We start from the raw sequence: 11,070 nt of genomic DNA on the forward strand, positions 1-11,070 counted from the left end.
TAATAAAAAATGTTAGTGGTTTCCCTAGAGTTTACAATGTACATTTTTAACTAATGTAAGCTGATTTCATGTAGTATAGGTACCTTATAATACAGTATTCCTGGTTCTTTCCTCCTGACCTTTCTGACATTACTTTCATTCATTTCACTTATCCATATATGTAATCACCCAATATATTGTTACTATTATTATCTCATACAGTCTAAAGTTTAGTTTTTAATAAATTAAGAATAAGAACAAAAGATTATGTTTCAATTTCATTTATTCCTTCTCTGACATTCTTCCCTTATATAAATCTGAGTTTCTGAACTGTATCATTTTCCTTCTCCCTGAAGAACTTCTTTTAACATTTCTTACAGGGCAGAACATTAAAACATTTCTTGTTTGCAGTGAAATCTCTCAGGTTTTCTTTTTCTTTTTTTTTTCTTTTCTTTTTCCTTCTTTCTTTTTTTTTTCTTTTTTCTTTTTTTTTTTTTTTTTAGGTTTTCTTTTTCTGAGAAAATCTTTATCCTTCACTTGTGATGGATAATTTTACTGAATATAGAATTCTAGGTGGGTTTTTTCTGTCAATATTTTAAACATTTCACTCCCCCCTCTCTTGTTTGCATGGTTTCTGACAAGAGTCTGATGTAATTCTTCTCCTTGTTCCTCTATAGGTCAGTTCTTCCCAACTGGCTTCTTTCAAGATTTTAAAATTTGTTTTTGGTTTTCTGGAGCTTTCAATATCACATGACTAGATAGAGTTTTTTTTTTTAAAGATTTTATTCAGGAGAGACATAGAGCAAGGCAGAGACACAGGCAGAGGGAGAAGCAGGCTCCCTGCAGGGAGCCCAATGCGGGACTCCATCCCAGGATCCTGGGATCACGACCGGAGCCAAAGGCAAATGCTCAGCTGCTGAGCCACCCAAGTACCCAAGATAATTTTTTGATATTTATCCTCCTTGATATTCTCTAAATTTTCTGGATCTGTGGTTTGCTGTCAGTCATTAATTTTATTTTTTTATTTTTTTTTTCAGTCATTAATTTTAGAAAGCTCTTGGGACATTGTTACTTTAAATATTTCTTCTGTCCCATCGTTTCCCTCTTTTCCTTTTGCTATTGCAGTTACACCTTTTGTCGCACAGTTCTTGAATGTTCTGTTCTTTTAATTCTTTTTCTTTTTGCATTTCATTTTCGGTGGTTTCCATTGACTGATATTCAAGATTACTGGTTCTTTCTTCTGCCACGTCAAGTGTCCTGATGATCCCGTCAAAGGCGGTCTTCATTTCTGTTATAGTACTTTTGACTTCTGGCATTTCCCTTTGATTATTTCTTAGAGTTTCCATATTTCATAGTCTGTTCAGGTATGTTGTCCTAAACTTTCTACAAGAGCCCTTAAACATATTGATTGTAGTTAAATTCCCATCCTGATAATTCTAATATTTGTGTTTATCTGGCTTTCGTTGTGCTGCTTTGTCTCTTTAGACCATGTTTTTTCTTGTCTTTTAGGATGACTTGTATATTTTTGTTGTTGTTGTTGTTGTTGAAAGCTGGATATGGTGTATCATGAGGTAAATAGGACTTTAGTGTGAGACTTTATATTAATCTGGTTAGGAGATGGGCTGTGTTTAGTATTTTCTGTAGCTGCAGGTGCCATAGGGTTCAAATTCCTCCAGTGTTCCTCCTTTTCTCTCTCCAGACTTTGGGCTTCCATAAGAACTCACTTGCAGAGAGACTGTCATACCACTTCTTTAGCTGTAATTCAGTGTTATATTATACTAGAGACCTATTGGTAATTGGTATGGTGGTAAGGTATGGAAGAAGAAAATCATTGTATAATCTTATGATTAAACTCAATCTTTTAGTAGGCCTGTGTTTGTTAGCCTCCTACTCCATTGTATTTAGGTGAGAAAGAAAGCCTAGAGGAAGCTGGAGTTGAGGAAATTCACTGCCCCCACATAAGATAAGGCTCTGTTACTGTGTTTCCCTGAAGACTAGGCCTTTGTTTTGGAAAAGGCTTTAGGCATATTTCACAGTGGGCACTTTCCTTCTCTATCTACAGAACTTTTCCATCTTCCCACACTGAAACTTAGTAATTCATTAAATATTAACTCCGTATTTTCCCTTCTCTTCAGCCCCTGGCAATCACCATTCTACTTTCTGACAATAAGTAGTCTTTTGTAACTGGTCCCTATCACTTAGCATAATGTTTTTGAAGTTCATCTATTGTGTAGTATGCATAAGTATTTCATTCCTTTTGCTGTTGTTGTTAGAGAGAGTGATTGATCTCACCACTCTGAGATCATGACCTGAGTCGAAATCAAGAGTTGGACACTTAACCAACTGAGCCACCCAGGTGCCCCTATTTATGCACCCAGTTGATGAAACATTTGTGTTGTTTCTGCTTTTGACTGTCATAGTTAATGTTGCTATGCAAATCTTTGTTCCAGTCTTTGTGTGGACATGTTTTCATTTTTCTTGGTTAGATTTCTAAGTGGAATTGTTGAGTTTTATGTAATTTTTAAGAAACTGCCAATCTGTTTTCAAAAGTGGCTGTGCTGTGTTGCATTTCTACCAGTAACATGTGAGAATTCCAATCCATTTACATCCTTGCCAGTACTTGGTATTTTCTGCTTTTTTAAATTATAACTTCCTCAAGGGTGTATAGTGCTATCTCATTTGGTATTAATTTTCATTTTCCTAGTGACTAATGATGTTAGGCAGTTTTCGTATATCTATTAACCATTAGTATGTCCTTTTTGGTGAAATGTCTATTCAAGTATTTGTCCCATTTTTAAATCGGGTTATTTGTTTTATTATTGAGTTGTAAGGATTTCTTATGTATTCTAGGTACAAGTCTTTTATCAAGTATGTGATTTATAAATATTTTTTCCCACTCTGTGGCTTCTGTAATCTCACTTTTGGTTCTAGGCTTTTCCTCTGTTTTTCTTCATTAATCCACCCACAAGCTTAGCCTTCAGATGGTTTGTAAATCATCATTACCTCTGACCTAATAAGGAGATTTTCTTTTTTTTTAATTAATTAATTTATTTATGATAGAGAGAGAGAGAGGCAGAGACACAGGAGGAGGGAGAAGCAGGCTCCATGCTGGGAGCCTGATGTGGGACTCGATCCCGGGACCCCAGGATCGCGCCCTGGGCCAAAGGCAGGCGCCAAGCCACTGAGCCACCCAGGGATCCCCTAATAAGGAAAACTTCAAGGGAGAATTGAACTCCAGCAACTCCTACCTCTAGAGGCAATCTCCGTAGCCCTTCTTATAGCGGGTACCTATTACAACCTGATGCAGGGTTCTTTTTTTTTTTTTTTTTTTTAATTTATTTGTTTATGATAGTCACACATACACAGAGAGAGAGAGAGAGAGAGAGAGAGAGAGAGGCAGAGACACAGGCAGAGGGAGAAGCAGGCTCCATGCACCAGGAGCCCGACGTGGGATTCGATCCCGAGTCTCCAGGATCGCGCCCTGGGCCAAAGGCAGGCGCCAAACCGCTGAGCCACCCAGGGATCCCCTGATGCAGGGTTCTTTTCTAAAATGTTGATATTTGTACATATAAGACAATTAAGTAGACTATGAAACCAAGCCAGCAGTGATGAGTTGGCATATATTAAGAGGCACTTAAACTAATCTTGATGAATAAGTTGAATATCAGAGGCAGACAGCATTCTAGGCATAGGGACTAGTATGTACAAATTTATAGAAGCTGAGGCTGTTAGAGAATGTCAGCAGCGCAAGATGTGTTCTAGAATAGTGTGGGATGTATAGTGAAACAAACCTGGAAAATCAGGTAGAGCAGAGATGTAAAGAACCTTCAATACCATCCTTTAGAGGTCTGTTGATCATCTCAGTGGTCCCAACATTACTAGGTCACCTGAGGGAATGGTTCTCAAACTTTTGTATCATCCAACAATCACTACTTTATGAAAATATTTCAATCTTCCCCTTAATACTAATCAAATTCTAATTTTTAGGAAGATGTTAATGAGTTCATAGGTACTATATTTGTTATTTATGATTAATTTGAAAGGCATTACATATGCAACATAGTGTGGCTGATAGTACATTTGTAACTGTGTATTTATTTTTAAAAGATATTCTTAAAATAGAGTAATGGAAATTTTTGAATGGAATTTTTGAATGGAAATTTTTGAGTGGAATTTTTGTATGATAGATGATTTGTCAGATTGTCTATGAAGTGGGCTCACTTTTTAAGACATTGATGGTCTTCTCTTCCCATATTTTGTTCAAGAACATTTCAGATGTATCATTACATCTCTATTAGATTTGCATTAGCTAGTTACATCTTATATTCATGATGTCTTATAAATCATTGTTTTAAAAGGTGGCCTACTTTGAGGCTTTGTATAGGTATATTTCTGGTTTTGTTTTTTTGTTTTGTTTTATTTGTTTGTTTGTTTGTTTTTGAGGAAAGAGGGAACTCCTGCTAGTGATAGAAGTAGTAGTATGATCCTCCTCTCTTATGATGCTGGGCAGTGGTATTGATGCAGCTCCCCATCAGCCATGCAGTCACCAGGGTAAACAACCAATACACTTACTCATTCTGTACCCACACAACCACTCTATTTCTCGCTTTCAGTTTGGTATTCAATAAATCACATGAAATAGCTGACACTTTATTATAAAACAGGCTTTGTGTTAGATTATTTTGCCCAACTGCAGGCTAATGTAAGTGTTCTGAGCATGTTTAAGGTAGGTTACTTTCAGCTATAATGTTTAGTGGGTTAGGTGTATTAAATGTATTTTCGACTTACAATATTTTCAACTTATGATGGGTTTATTGGGATGTAACCCAATCAATTGTTGAAGAGTATAAATTTGAGAGTGCTTAGTGTGTACATGGTTTATAAAGCCATGGGACTTGGTGAAGACACACAGGGAAGGAATGTTCAGTGAGGCAGGAAAAAGAAGATCAGAGAAGTAAGCCTCAGGGTGTTCCAACATGTAGCTGTCAGGAAGAAGAGGATGGACCACAAACAAGACCCAGGGGTGACTAGTGAGATACAGAGAAGCCAGAGGGAGTTGGAGTCCACTGTGTCACATGCGGCTGACAGGTCCGATACAATGAGGTTCGAGAGCCACTGTTTTAACAGCAGTTAGGAGGAATGCTGGGATCCAAAACAAAATGAGGAGAGTGAGAAGAGACAGAAGTTGTGATAGCAAGGAGCTTTGCTCTACAGGAAAGGGAGAAATGGGATATAGAAGTTCAAGCAGAAGAGGATTTGTCATGAATCTAAATGAAGCTCACATTTCAGGGCTTCTTATCTGCACAGACTCCTTCTTTGGCCCACGGAGGGGCCCCAATAATGTGTTTATGTGGAAAGATGGTTTTATAAAATTTCCAAAATAGAATGTTTTAATGACAATAACCCAGTGTGTCCTTCTATTCCAACTTCCCTCCACTGTTCTCTGCCTTTAGTTAGCTGTAGACACTACTGGAATTTGACTAAAGGAGAGTTAAAAATACATTTAATTTGGGTTAATATTTCATCTTAATTCTGAACAACAAAGAATATTTTCAAGTATAATAAAAATAATTACACTGAATTGAGAATCATTTTCCTTTTTCTCTGGCACTTAAATCTGGAAGACCTTGAGGGAAAGAAAATAAAATTACCTGTCCAAGTCTAGAGTACTATGAAACAGAAGTGCCAAGAATTGTGGCAAATTTCTAGTCCCTAAGTTATAAACCAATGCGGTTATTCTTGGCTATAGTTTAGATGTGTTTATATTTTAATATTTTGAAGATTATGTACTCATGTGAAGCAAAATACATTTGAGAAAGAATGGAGGAGTTTTAAAAAATGAAATGCAATGAGATACTAAGGAACATGACTTAGCAAAATACTTATCCTTTACAGTAGATGCCTACTCTATCCCACAACCAAACCTCTTTAGTAAACATAGTAAAATAAAATTATCAAAGAGGTTTTATTTCCATTAGAATTTTTAAGACTTTTCTGAAATAACTAGACAGCCATAATCTTGCTAATAAACCAGTCAGTGGCAAACCAGTATCTCTGTAAAATATGGTACTGTATGAACACTGCAATTTAACTATGACATGATGCATGTTAAATAGTAATAATCATGACACTTCTGTTTATTTCCTGAGATCTCTAAATGACTTTTTATAAACTGCTGGATTTTTAAACAACCCTTTCCTAGTATAATACACAGATATGTGGTCATTTGGCCTCTCCAAGGAGAACACGGAGGACACAGAATCTGTCACTTTAACAGGAAGCCCATATTTTTGTTGCTTACTCTGTATCAACATTATAGCGGAAAAAAAAAACCAAACAAAACATTATAGGGAAGAGCTCGAAGAACTCGGTGATTGCAAACATGGAGTAGAACCTCTAACTTTAGAAGCACTGTTCCCAAACTCACTCTCCTTATTTTTACTCTCCTCTCATTTCCCCTGGTTCTCACCTTTTGTTCTTGGCAGATAATCCCCACCCTGCACCTTTTGGGGCACTCATTTAAAAGAGCAACATAAAGTGAATACCCCTTCTTCCAAGTGAGCATCGGTGAGAAAATGCATTCCTGGAATCATGATTGCCACGATAGGAGCAAGAAATTAAAACACCTGCATAGCTGATGAATCCCATTTAAATTAATTTTGAAATTAACCTCCACCTGGCAGTGGTGGGCTGCTTTTCCAAAGTGGTACCAGACTTCTTCATCTGTAGGACACACATGGATTCTCCATAGCCTTACCTAGGTAATTACTTTTGACATCTCTTTTTTAGGATCCCATGGACGCATTATTGAAAACACTTTCAAACCCACAGCTTTTTCCATTGTCAGAATGTCTTTTCATTATTTTCATTATAAAACAGCCATTTTTGCAGTAGTCAGACAAAAGCATAACCTCTTTCTTTTAGATTTTTTTTTACTTTGTTATGTTTTTCATCAGGAAAAAATGAAATCTATATTTCAAATCTATATTGGAGTAGGTTATAGGTAACACAGGAGGAGTGGATTTTTTTGTCTCCATTACTCCAAAGAATGAAAATACTGTCACTCATTTACCCTCTTTAGGTAATGTGAAGGCTCTTTGACTCTAATAATTTTGAAGTAATCATACCTCTCTTCCATTTCTTAGAAGTAAATACTTGACTTTTATAGTGGTCATTTTTGTTCTATACTTTTACTACTTATTTTTTTTAAAGATTTTACTTATTTACTCATGAGAGACACAGAGATAGAGAGGCAGAGACACAGGCAGAGGGAGAAGCAGGCTCCTTGCAGGGAGCCCAATATGGGACTTGATCCCGGGACCCCAGGATCACGCCCTGGGCCAAAGGCAGATGCTTAACTGCCAAGCCACCCAGGCATCCCTTTTACTACTTATGTATATAGAATTAAATGGTATAGTTTGTTTGCTTTTGAACAAACAGGATTGTATTGATATATTTTTGTGTGTCGTAGTTCTTTTACTGAAAATTACGTTCATAAGATTCACTGAAATTGTTGCTTGTGGTTCTGGTTTATTAATTTTCATTCCTACATTATCACAAGTATCTAGCAGTTGCCATATTGGAAAACGCAGCTCTACGGAATTGCTGGGTCATAGTGTGAGCATATCTTTGACTTTAAAGGACAATGTCAAAACAAGCAAAGGGGTTGTACCAATTCACACTCTCACCAGCAACTTATGAGCCATTATCTATTGAATTTTAACTTAAACTTTTCTATTTTTAATTTCTAAAATATATGTTTTTTCAAGTCATAAAATTTAAAATTTTATGCAAGTTAATTTTATACTCTGTATCTGATAATTCCAATATCTGAAATCATTAGGACTCTTAATCTGATGTTTCTTGTTGCTGCTCTCACTCGTGGTTGTTTTATGTCTTTGGTGATTTTTAAAATAACGTGTTTAATTTGTAATAACGTTAATTTCCAACAGTAAATATTTTATATATTTTATCTGAGAGTGATCTGTCACTAAGTGTTCCATTAACTGCTTAGGCTCTACTGTGGTTTCTTGGGGTTACTACAGGATAAAAATTATGTGTATGGCATTAGAGTCGACAAATATTAAGAATAATAATTCTTATGCTATATTCTTATGCTTTTTTTGTTGAGGGAGGTCATTGAGAGGACAGGACTACTGGTTGAATGGTGAGCTGGGCCCTGGCAGCTGGAGGCTCCACCCTTCCCTGTCCTTGGAATGTGTGTTCTACTTGCCTTTCCTGCTCCCAGCAGCTGCCCAAGGACACAGCCTTGAAAGAGTGATGTGGTATTGAGATGATCTGGATGGTAAACACCACTGAACCCAGCTGAGGCCTCCATGTAAGCTTACAAGATTTCATGGGTGGATGCAGGGATCCACTCATCATGCAGCAGCCCAAGATAAGCCTTGTATGAAAGTTCCCTTTGTTTATTAAATCTGCCACCTACCAATCTGGAGTGGCCTCTTCAGTCTCTTCCCTGCTTTCAAAATGAGGAGGCCATTACACCTGGGAAACTCCTGAGGAGCCTACGAACCATCATATTTATATTTCTCAAATTTCCTACCATCAACACACAATGCTTTTAAAACCATGAAATAGGGGCAGCCTGGGTGGCTCAGTGGTTTGGTGCCACCTTCAGCCTAGGGCATGATCCTGGAGACCCAGGATGGAGTCCCATGTCGGGCTCCCTGCATGGAGCCTGCTTTTCCCTTTGCCTGTGCCTCTGTCTCTCTCTGTGTCTCTCATGAATAAATAAGTAAAAATCTTTAAAAAAAAATAAAGCCATGAAATAATGTTAAAATAACCACAGAACCAAAACATTTGCCAGCCACAGGAAAACTCAATTAGTAAAATCTCATTGTACATTGTGAGGTGGGATTTCAGGCTACTTCTCAGAAGGCTACTTACTGAAGATTAAGTATCCTTTTCTCTGTGGTTTTCTATTCCACACTGTGTATAACTCTGTCAGTGCAAGGCCTTAACAGGGAAGGCTTTTGTTTAGAGATAATTTTTAAAATACTGCTTCTACCGTAAGCCAGGGGTTCCTACTTATCTGGGACCACTTTAGCTTCCACTTAGGATCCCTGGTTTAAGGGACGCCTGGGTGTCTCAGTGGTTGAGCATCTGCCTTTGGCTCAGGGCGTGATCCTTGGATTGAGTCCCAGGATCCAATCCTGCATTGGGCTCTCTGCAGGGAGCCTGCTTCTCTCTCTGCATTATGTCTCTGCCTCTTGCTGTGTGTCTCTCATGAATAAATAAATAAAATCTTAAAAAAGATTCTCTGGCTTAGGCTGGAGTCCTTTCTACCACGAGGCATATCCAGATCTTTTAAAGTAGATAGGGAGGAATGACTTTGGGTATGAAATAGTTTATACCTAACGAAAGGAGACCAGTGTGAAAAGAAAAATTCAGGGTGGGGAAGAGTTACAAGAGAGTTAGTTACAAGAGTTGGAGATAAGAACAGATCTTTAGGCTTGCATAATTTCTCACTATGGGCACAGTCTTTGGCCCACAGCCTCTTAGTCAAGCACAAGACAGGGGCAAGAACTTCTAGCTGTTTCTGTGCAAGCGCTATGTCTGTAAGGGCTGACCTAGAGTTCAAGGTCTACTCTTTTCAGCACTCCCCTAACACCACAGGTAGGTCCTCTAGGAGTTTTGTCATCCTGCAGGGAGTAATGCTCAACTCGTGCAGTTTGATTTTTTTTTTTTTTTCAAAGGGGAGGGCTCTGAGTAGGAGAAAATGGAACTGTATCAAACAGATGAATATGCTCAGGGGCTTTAAATATTTCAGTTTTAAATATTTTTTTTAATTTTTAAATATTTTATTTATTCATGAGAGACAGAGAGAGAGAGAGAGAGAGAGAGAGAGAGAGAGAGGAGGCAGAGACAAGGCAGAGGGAGGAGCAGGCTCCATGCAGGGAACCTGATGTGGGACTCCATCCTGGGACCCCAGGATCACACCCTGGGCCGAAGGCAGGCGCACAACCGCTGAGCCACCCAGGGGTCCCAGTATTAAACAGTTTTTGCTAACATTTCAGCATTTGCCCCCTTCAGTTCACTTATTTTTAAAAAAGGTCTTTAAAATTCAGTAATGAGAAATGATTTCGGAGTGCTTTCCAGCAGTCCACACGGAGGGCCCAAGACGTGTTAAACGTCCTCGACAGGGGATCCCTGGGTGGCGCAGCGGTTTGGCGCCTGCCTTTGGCCCGGGGCGCGATCCTGGAGACCCGGGATCAAGTCCCACGTCGGGCTCCCGGTGCATGGAGCCTGCTTCTCCCTCTGCCTGTGTCTCTGCCTCTCTTTCTCTGTGTGACTATCATAAATAAATAAAAATTTTTTAAAAAAGTTAAAAAAAAAAAAAACGTCCTCGACAGCAGGGGCGCCCTTCACAGCACAGGACCTGCACAGGACCTTCACCGAGGGTTCCCCCCAGGCTCTGGTTTTCGAAGCAGCAGCTTCCCAACACGGTCGGGTGCAGCTCACTGCCCTTCCTCCCGAAGCCCCTGCGCCGGGGCGGGGCGGGGCGGGAACCCGGAGGCAGGTACATCCCTTCCCCGCAGCGCCCGAGGGCCGCCGAGCTGCGTCCCCCGCCGCCCCGCCCGCCCGCACCCCATTCTAGGACCGCCCCGCCGCATGCATCTGGCCGCTGCCGGCCCTGCCTGGCAGGCTCCCTCTCCAGAGCTCGGTTTCCTGAGCGAAGTCTCTTAGCTCCGGCTCCTCTATCACTGCGGTCTCACTCCTGCAGACCCGATGGGGGTACTGGGGCGAAGTGACCATTAACTTGCAATGTTGGATGGGACTCAGAATCCCAAAGCAGCTTCTCCACTTCACAGATGCGTGATCTTGGGTGGTTATGCTTTTTAAAGCCACCTTTGTAATACGGACACACATTCTGTTAATAGTGACCTCAGACGGACCTCAGCCAGTTCACCGACTGAGCCACCCAGGGGCCCCAAGGCTTTTTAATTCTTAATGGAAAAAAGGTTAATGGCACCTGACACATCTATGAGCATCTATGTTATCCTTTTAACTTATTGCCCATTTTTAAATTCCTTGGGAGCAGGAATCATGACTTTTTCATCCTTGCATCCC

The sequence above is a fragment of the Vulpes vulpes genome, chromosome 13 (genome assembly GCF_048418805.1).
Source record: "Vulpes vulpes isolate BD-2025 chromosome 13, VulVul3, whole genome shotgun sequence".
Lineage (NCBI taxonomy): Eukaryota > Metazoa > Chordata > Mammalia > Carnivora > Canidae > Vulpes > Vulpes vulpes.